The 10,203-nt window shown below is 46.0% G+C and overlaps 1 protein-coding gene across 3 annotated transcripts in view; it reads left to right on the forward strand.

Moving 5' to 3' along the window:
* pacsin1a (protein kinase C and casein kinase substrate in neurons 1a) overlaps positions 1-664 on the forward strand; it is a 64,767-nt gene extending 64,103 nt beyond the window's left edge. For all 3 annotated transcript variants that reach the window (XM_061985286.1, XM_061985305.1, XM_061985294.1), the window contains one exon: positions 1-664. This exon is cut by the window's left edge and continues 1,611 nt beyond it. The gene's annotated coding sequence lies outside the window, so the exon portion shown is untranslated.
* Positions 665-10,203: the final 9,539 nt, after the last annotated feature.

Here is a 10,203-nt window from a genome sequence, read left to right on the forward strand (position 1 = left end):
TTGCATTGTCGTTTTAGTTGGGGAACGTCATCATTTAGTATGTATGCATTGTGTAAATGTTTAAAAAAAACGACTGACTAATTGAGGCAAAATGTAGTGTTATAAATGTAAATGTGTGTCACTGAAATAATTGAAAACATGAAGTAATAGACATCATATTGTATGAATTCCATGGCGATGGTCGGTGTATCATAAAGGCGTTATCCTACGCGGTCAGATTTGTATATGAAGATGTAATTTAAAGATTATATTATTCTATTGTAACTGTACAACTGTGTTGAGCTGAAAAATGAGACCTGACCATGTTGAGGCAGTAAAGAGGTGTGCTGCACATGTAAATGCTTTTTTTTTTTTTTTTTTTATGTTGATGATCTCTTCCTTATGCACACAGGGGGACTGCAGCTCGTGTGGAAACCCCCATATTAGTGGTCTATGATGTATGTTTATAGTTAGTGATGTACTTTGATCTCCTAACTGGTGTAGTGCCTGTTCATCTTGATGTAACAAGACGTTCATTTAAATATGCATAAAATGATGATGATCACAGATAAAAAAAAAAAAAAAGAAAAGCGATGAGCGTGATGAGAAACCCAAGTCAGACTTGTTGTGATGGCGTCGATACTGCGATGTTGGCTTGAAAGGAAAAACAAGTGTTTGAAAAAGTGTGGTCTGTGCGTGTTTTGTTGTGTGTGTGCTTGACTCTGTGTCTAAACTTCATAGTTGGAAGATTAAAAATAATTGTAGTATGGTAATTAGCTGCTTAACGGTGCATTCCTTAAATATGTCATACATTTTAATATAATTCATTTGACTGGGGAGTGTAGTTTGAAATATATATAATTATTTAATGCACTGAAAAATGTGTTTATATACATATTCTCTTTAATTTAAGACTGTGAGATCCAACCGGAGGAATCAAGGAAAACCACTGAAAAAGAAAATAACCGGAAATGGTTAGAGGAGTAATTTAGATTAAGTCAACAAATGGCAACAACTATAGTCTCTTAGTTACCGAGCGTGGCCACCGCTGCTGCTCACTGCTCCTCTCGCCTCCCAGGGGGTGGAACAAGGGGATGGGTCAAATGCAGAGGGTAATTTCACCACACCGAGTGTGTGTGTGACTATCAGTGGTATTTTAACTTTTTGTGTGACAAAGAAAAGAGTAATGACAGCAAAATAAAAATAAGTTGATTAAAGAGGAAAATTAGAGATGTCAATAAATGCGTTAAAATTTAATATCGGAAATTATCGGTATCGTTTTTTTATTATCTTTTTTATTTTATTTTTTTTTTATTTTTTTATTTTTTTATTAAATCAACATAAAAAACACAAGATACACTAACAATTAGTGCACCAACCCAAAAAACCTTCCTCCCCCATTTACTCATTCACACAAAAGGGTTGTTTCTTTCTGTTATTAATATTCTGGTTCCTACATTATATATCAACATATATCAATACAGTCTGCAAGGGATACAGTCCGTAAGCACACATGATTGTGCGTGCTGCTGGTTCACTAACAGTACTAACCTTTAACAGTTAATTTTACAAATTTTCATTAATTACTAGTTTCTATGTAACTGTTTTTATATTGTTTTACTTTCTTTTTTATTCAAGAAAATGTTTTTAATTTATTTATCTTATTTTATTAATTTTTTTAAAAAGTACCTTATCTTCACCATACCTGGTTGTCCAAATTAGGCATAATAATGTGTTAATTCCACGACTGCATATATCGGTTGATATCGGTATCGGTTGATATCGGTATCGGTAATTAAAGAGTTGGACAATATCGGAATATCGGATATCGGCAAAAAGCCATTATCGGACATCCCTAAGGAAAATATCCCTTTTTATTACCACGTGGTTAACATCCTCAGCTTTTCATTTTATTCATTTATTCTACCCGTGTTCTTTGATTAAACAATCAGAGGCCAGGACCTGGCCTGTGAACAGCCAATCTGGGTCTCCGCAGCAATTGTTAGATTCTACCCATGTTCTTTCATTGAACATTCAAAGGCCAACAACATTTATTTAAAAAAGGTGACATATTAAAATTAAGGCATTGGTCTCAATCAACCATCAGCGAACCACTGCCGAGAGGAGTGAATCCAAATGAATACATTTTTGCTCGTCTTATAGTCCGTAGAGCAGTGTTTTTCAACCACTCAGTCTGGTGTGCCGTGGGAGGTTATGCAGTTTCACCTATTTGGCTTAAAAATATTTTTTGCAAACCAGTAATTATAATCTGCAAATAATGTGTCGTTGTTGCGTGTCTTAGCTGTCTATAGCTCGGCAGAGTAACCATGTTATACCATACCATATCAGTAGGTGGAAGCCGGCAGCTAATTGCTTTGTAGATGGACAGCGGGGGGCAGTGTGCAGGTAAAAAGGTATCTAATGCTTAAACCAAAAATAAACAAATGGCGAGTGCCCCTAAGAAAAGGCATTAAAGCTTAGGGAAGGCTATGCAGAACGAAACTAAAACTGGACTGGCTGCAAAGTAAACAAAAACAGAATGCTGGACAGCAAAGACTTACTGTGGAGCAAAGACGGCGTCCACAATGTGCATCCGAACATGACATGACGATCAACAATGTCCACACAAAAAAAGATAGCAACAACATAAATATTCTCGATTGCTAAAACAAAGCAGGTGGGAATATCGCTCAAAGGAAGACATGAAACTGCTACAGTAAAATACCAACAAAACAGGAAAAGCCACCAAAATAAGAGCGCAAGACAATAACTAAAACACTACGCAAGGGAAAACCCCAAAAAACTCAAAATAAGTCATGGCGTGATGTGACAGGTCGTGACAGTACACCTACTTTGAGACAAGAGCTATAGGGATGCATACTTGGTTATGGTTTGAATTCATATCCAGCAATTGTGACAACAACCTTTTATTGTCTCCTGAGTTTCATTTTTTTATGATTTCTGCTGGTGGTGTGCCTCTGGATTTTTTCAATGAAATAAATGCATCTTGGCTCAAAAAAGGTTGAAGTACCCGCCCTTGAGCAGCAAGTCCATTGGGTCCTGAGTGACCATGCATGGCACTACAAGGCCATCAAGAGGAGCCTCGGTGGAACAATCGGAACTTCAATCAATCAATCAATCAATGTTTATTTATATAGCCCTAAATCACAAGTGTCTCAAAGGGCTGCACAAGCCACAACGACATCCTCGGTACAAAGCCCACATAAGGGCAAGGAAAAACTCACCCCAGTGGGACGTCGATGTGAATGACTATGAGAAACCTTGGAGAGGACCGCATACTCGCATACTCGGGATCTCCCGGGAGGAGCTGGATGAAGTGGCTGGGCAGAGGGAAGTCTGGGCTTCTCTGCTTAGGCTGCTGCCCCCACAACCCGACCTTGGATAAGCGGAAGAAAATGGATGAATGGAAAGGTGTTTTACTATTTTTTTAAACAACAGTCCAGCAAAATAGTATTATTACCTGAAAAAATCAAAAAGACTTTAAAAGTTGAAATAACTTATCCATCCAATTCTGCACATACAAGAAGAAGAAGCCCTGGTTTGCACCTCTTCTTTTAAGTAATTGTCCACTGTAATATTGGCACAGAATTCAATTCTACGTCTGTAATGGCTATAATGATGTTAAATAGCAGACAGCATCAAGAAATGATCTTAGATTGCACTACGAACATGACGCTACTACTAAGAATGTATCTGGGCGGATGCAGGTCCAAAGCAAAGACAGACCGGCGGAAGAGTTTTTGCAAAGGATTTTTCTCAACGAAGAAACTTGGAAACAAAACTTTTGAATGTTCATTCATAAGGCTCTGTCGATTAATGGAAATAGTTTTAAATCCAAAGGAAAAGACCATTCGTGCCACGACTGATATTGTTCCAGATGAAGTTTGCTATTGTTCTGGACTATTTTGCCAGTTGTATGGTATACAGAGTTATTGCTGATCAGTTTGGAGTGCACAAATGCAGCGTGAAGAGGTTCGTGTATGCTTTAATATTTGCCTTTATTATACCTGCTTCATTATCTTTCATCTCATTCGTAGTTCGTTCGGGAGTCTGAATTAAGCCGGCATTTTACATTTCCTTACCTACCTTCTTAAATAAATCTGTTTCTTTTTTTCTACAATCGATGCACTTCAAAATTTTCTGTTCTTTTTATCACAACTTTTGCTATGTTTTTATTGAATGGTATCTGCACCTCTCTGAGCTGCCACCTTACCGTGGTAGAGGAGTTTGCGTGTCCCAATGATCCTAGGAGCTATGTTGTCCGGGGGCTTTCATGCCCCCTGGTAGGGTCTCCCAAGACAAACAGGTCCTAGGTGAGGGATCAGACAAAGAGCAGCTCGAAGACTTCTATGGGAATGAAACAACAAGGATTCAGATTTCCCTCGCCCGGACGCGGGTCACCGGGGCCCCCCTCTGGAGCCAGGCCCGGAGTTGGGGCACGATGGCGAGCGCCTGGTGGCCGGGCCTGTCCCCATGGGGCCCGGCCGGGCACAGCCCGAAGAGGCAACGTGGGTCCCCCCTCCAATGGGCTCACCACTCATGGGAGGGGCCATAGAGGTCGGGTGCAGTGTGAGCTGGGCGGAAGCCAAAGGCAGGGCACTTGGCGGTCCGATCCTTGGCTACATAAGCTAGCTCTTGGGACGTGGAACGTCACCTCGCTGGGGGGGAAGGAGCCTGAGCTAGTGCGCGAGGTAGAGAAGTTCCGGCTGGATATAGTCGGACTCACCTCGACACACAGCAAGGGCTCTGGAACCAGTTCTCTCGAGAGGGGCTGGACTCTCTTCCACACTGGCGTTGCACACAGTGAGAGGCGACGAGCTGGGGTAGCAATTCTTGTTGCCCACCGGCTCAAAGCCTGCACGTTGGAGTTCAACCCAGTGGACGAGAGGGTAGCCTCCCTCCGCCTTCGGGTGGGGGGACGGGTCCTGACTGTTGTTTGTGCTTACGCACCAAACAGCAGTTCAGAGTACTCACCCTTTTTGGACACACTCGAGGGAGTACTGGAAAGTGCTCCCCCGGGTGATTCCCTTGTCCTACTGGGTGACTTCAACGCTCATGTTGGCAGCGACAGTGAAACCTGGAGAGGCGTGATTGGGAAGAATGGCCGCCCGGATCTGAACCCGAGTGGTGTTTTGTTATTGGACTTTTGTGCTCGTCACAGATTGTCCATAACAAACACCATGTTCAAGCATAAGGGTGTCCATATGTGCACTTGGCACCAGGACACCCTAGGCCGCAGTTCCATGATCGACTTTGTAGTTGTGTCATCGGATTTGCGGCCTCATGTTTTGGACACTCGGGTGAAGAGAGGGGCGGAGCTTTCTACCGATCACCACCTGGTGGTGAGTTGGCTGCGATGGTGGGGGACGATGCCGGACAGACCTGGCAGGCCCAAACGCATTGTGAGGGTCTGCTGGGAACGTCTGGCAGAGTCTTCTGTCAGAGAGAGTTTCAATTCCCACCTCCGGAAGAACTTTGAACATGTCACGAGGGAGGTGCTGGACATTGAGTCCGAGTGGACCATGTTCCGCACCTCTATTGTCGAGGCGGCTGATTGGAGCTGTGGCCGCAAGGTGGTTGGTGCCTGTCGTGGCGGTAATCCTAGAACCCGTTGGTGGACACCGGCGGTGAGGGATGCCGTCAAGCTGAAGAAGGAGTCCTATCGGGTTCTTTTGGCTCATAGGACTCCGGAGGCAGCGGACAGGTACCGACAGGCCAAGCGGTGTGCGGCTTCAGCGGTCGCGGAGGCAAAAACTCGGACATGGGAGGAGTTTGGCGAGGCCATGGAAAACGACTTCCGGATGGCTTCGAAGCGATTCTGGACCACCATTCGCCGCCTCAGGAAGGGGAAGCAGTGCACTGTCAACACCGTGTATGGTGCGGATGGTGTTCTGCTGACCTCGACTGCGGATGTTGTGGATCGGTGGAGGGAATACTTCGAAGACCTCCTCAATCCCACCGACACGTCTTCCTATGAGGAAGCAGTGCCTGGGGAATCTGTGGTGGGCTCTTCTATTTCTGGGGCTGAGGTTGCTGAGGTAGTTAAAAAGCTCCTCGGTGGCAAGGCCCCGGGGGTGGATGAGATCCGCCCGGAGTTCCTTAAGGCTCTGGATGCTGTAGGGCTGTCTTGGTTGACAAGACTCTGCAGCATCGCGTGGACATCGGGGGCGGTACCTCTGGATTGGCAGACCGGGGTGGTGGTTCCTCTCTTTAAGAAGGGGGACCGGAGGGTGTGTTCCAACTATCGTGGGATCACACTCCTCAGCCTTCCCGGTAAGGTCTATTCAGGTGTACTGGAGAGGAGGCTACGCCGGATAGTCGAACCTCGGATTCAGGAGGAACAGTGTGGTTTTCGTCCTGGTCGTGGAACTGTGGACCAGCTCTATACTCTCGGCAGGGTCCTTGAGGGTGCATGGGAGTTTGCCCAACCAGTCTACATGTGCTTTGTGGACTTGGAGAAGGCATTCGACCGTGTCCCTCGGGAGGTCCTGTGGGGAGTGCTCAGAGAGTATGGGGTAACGGACTGTCTGATTGTGGCTGTCCGCTCCCTGTATGATCAGTGTCAGAGCTTGGTCCGCATTGCTGGCAGTAAGTCGGACACGTTTCCAGTGAGGGTTGGACTCCGCCAAGGCTGCCCTTTGTCACCGATTCTGTTCATAACATTTATGGACAGAATTTCTAGGCGCAGTCAAGGCGTTGAGGGGATCCGGTTTGGTGGCTGCAGGATTAGGTCTCTGCTTTTTGCAGATGATGTGGTCCTGATGGCTTCATCTGGCCAGGATCTTCAGCTCTCACTGGATCGGTTCGCAGCCGAGTGTGAAGCGACTGGGATGAGAATCAGCACCTCCAAGTCCGAGTCCATGGTTCTCGCCCGGAAAAGGGTGGAGTGCCATCTCCAGGTTGGGGAGGAGACCCTGCCCCAAGTGGAGGAGTTCAAGTACCTAGGAGTCTTGTTCACGAGTGAAGGAAAAGTGGATCGTGAGATCGACAGGCGGATCGGTGCGGCATCTTCAGTAATGCGGACGCTGTATCGATCCGTTGTGGTGAAGAAGAAGCTGAGCCGGAAGGCAAAGCTCTCTATTTACCGGTCGATCTACGTTCCCATCCTTACCTATGGTCATGAGCTTTGGGTTATGACCGAAAGGACAAGATCACGGGTACAGGCGGCCGAAATGAGTTTCCTCCGCCGGGTGGCGGGGCTCTCCCTTAGAGATAGGGTGAGAAGCTCTGCCATCCGGGGGGAGCTCAAAGTAAAGCCACTGCTCCTCCACATCGAGAGGAGCCAGATGAGGTGGTTCGGGCATCTGGTCAGAATGCCACCCGAACGCCTCCCTCAGGAGGTGTTTAGGGCACGTCCAACCGGTAGGAGGCCATGGGGAAGACCCAGGACATGTTGGGAAGACTATGTCTCCCGGCTGGCCTGGGAACGCCTCGGGATCCCCCGGGAGGAGCTGGACGAAGTGGCTGGGGAGAGGAAAGTCTGGGCTTCCCTGCTTAGGCTGCTGCCCCCGCGACCCGACCTCGGATAAGCGGAAGAAGATGGATGGATGGATGGGTATCTGCTTTCGGGTAGTATCCCGCGCATTGACACTTGCGCATGTGGTTCCTCTCCGGCCGCACACACCCCCTCGAGAGATCTGCTTTTGAATCGCATAATCCAGGTGTGTTAGTCCATCTATCCATCCATCTTCTACCGCTTGTCCCTTTCGGGGTAACGGGGGGTGCTGGAGGCTATCTCAGCTGCATTCGGGCAGAAGGCGGGGTACACCCTGGACAAGTCGCCACCTCATCGCAGGGCCAACACAGATAGACAGACAACATTGACACACGAGGGCCAATTTAGTATTGCCGATCAACCTATGCCCAGGTGCATGTCTTTGGAGGTGGGAGGAAGCCGGAGAACTTTTCAAAAACCGAACACGATCAGATTAGATGTTTCCATGGTTTGTAGGAGGCTTATTTAGAGCCCATCTATTTGAGAAATTCGACTAATTTAGTGCATGGACACGTACTGACTGAGAATCTAAAACAAAGCACATCAGCTTGAGCAGTTTAGAAAGGCCTTTGATAGGCAAACAAACTACAGAAAACCCACACCTCACCCTTCAGGTCCTGAACAGCTTCTTTTGCAGGTTTTCACAACCATCAACTAACCCAGTGTTTTTCCAACCACTGTGAGATACAGTCTGGTGTGCCGTGGGAGATTATCTAATTTCACCTATTTGGGTTAAAAATATTTCTTGCAAACCAGTAATTATAGTCTGCAAATTATGTGTTGTTGTTGAGTGTCGGTGCTGTCCAGAGCTCGGCAGAGTAACCGTGTAATACTCTTCCATATCAGTCGGTGGCAGCCAGTAGCTAATTGCTTTGTAGATGTCAGAAACAGCGGGAGGCAGTGTGCAGGTAAAAATGTGTCTAATGCTTTCACCAAAAAAAAACAAAAGTAGCGTGCCCCTAAGAAAAGGCATTGAAGATTAGGGAAGGCTATGCAGAACGAAACTAAAACTGAACTGGCTACAAAGTAAACAAAAACAGAATGCTGGACGACAGCAAAGACTTACTGTGGAGCTGAGACGGCGTCCACAAAGTACATCCGAACATGACATGACGATCAACAATGTCCCCACAAAGAAGGATAAAGACAACTGAAATATTCTTGATTGCTAAAACAAAGTAGATGCGGGAAATATCGCTCAAAAAAAGACATGAAACTGCTACAGGAAAATACGAAAAAAAAGAGAAAAAGCCACCAAAATAGGAGCGCCAGACAAGAACCTACTTTGAGACAAGAGCTATAGTGATGGATACTTGGTTATGGTTTAAAGTCATATCCAACAATTGCGACAACGACTTTTTACTGTCAACTGAGTTTCGTTTTTTAATGATTTCTGCTGGTGGTGTGCCTCCGGATTTTTTCAACGCAAAAAATGTGCCTTGGCTCAAAAAAGGTTGAAAAACACTGACCTAACCTATCAACATCACTCCAACACTCAGACTCTGCCCTCTACCTGTTACCCCGCAACCCCCTTTCCCTTTCCCTCTGGCCCCCCACCTGCACTGACGATCTGTGAAAGGGATGTGTGCCAGCTCCTTCCCAAACTCATGATCAGAAAGGCTCCAGGACCAGACGGTGTGTCCACTTCCTGCCCCAGAGTCTGTGCTGAGCAGCTGGATCCCATCTTCACACAGACCTTCAACTCGTCACTGGAGCTGTGTGAAGTGCCCTCTTGCTTCAAAAGCTCCACCATCAGCCCAGTCCCAGAGAAACTTGCCATCACAGGACTCAATGACTACAGACCCATAGCCCTGATGTCCTTTAAGAGACTGGTCTTGAGGCACCTGAAAGATATCGGTTTGCGGATTGGGCAAACAGGTCGATGGAGGATGCAGTCAACGTGGGACTGAACCACATCCTGTATCACATTGACTCCCCAGGGACCTAAGCTAGGATCCTGTTCATGGACTTTAGGTCTGCATTTAACACTATCATCTTGGATATCCAACACTCCAAACTGACGTACCTCACAGTGCCGGCCTCCACCAGTCAGTGGATCACCAACTTTCTGAATGGGAGGAGGCAGCAGGTTAGGCTGGGGAGCATCACATCCAGCACCCGGACAATCAGACGCCCTCCAGGGGTGTGTTCACTCCCCACTGCTTTTCTCCCTCTACACCAGGGGTGTCAAACTCAAATACAGAGTGGGCCAAAATTTAAAACTGAACAAAGCCCCGGGGCAAGGTTGAACAAATTAACCTTTTGATAGGGACCCAAACAAGTTTTGCATTGAAAATTGAAGAAGCAAGTCACTTAATAGTGACATGCAAAATCGAGTTTCAAATAATAATAATAATAATTCAAAAATATCAATGGCATATCAAATACAATTTAAATAAAAATTGAATGCCTCTTTTCTATTTGCAGCCTTCTGAGGTAAATATCAACATTAACTTTTTCCACAGGCTAATAAATTTGAAAATAAAATAATGAATAAACCAACCATTCAGGACTTTAAACTGCTCAGTTTGCAACACACTGATCTAATCTGATGTGCCCAAGCCAGATACCTGGCATCTTTTCTTGGATGCTAGTTCATTAATGTCGGGGCTCAGGCTTTGAGCTGAAGCAACCTTCATTATCGAACGAAGGTGTTCATCAGTCATAATATCTCGTATTCCACAGTCTTGGGAGCGTGCCTTACAGGC

The sequence above is a fragment of the Nerophis lumbriciformis genome, linkage group LG01, assembly GCF_033978685.3.
Source record: "Nerophis lumbriciformis linkage group LG01, RoL_Nlum_v2.1, whole genome shotgun sequence".
In the NCBI taxonomy this organism is placed as follows: Eukaryota; Metazoa; Chordata; class Actinopteri; order Syngnathiformes; family Syngnathidae; genus Nerophis; species Nerophis lumbriciformis.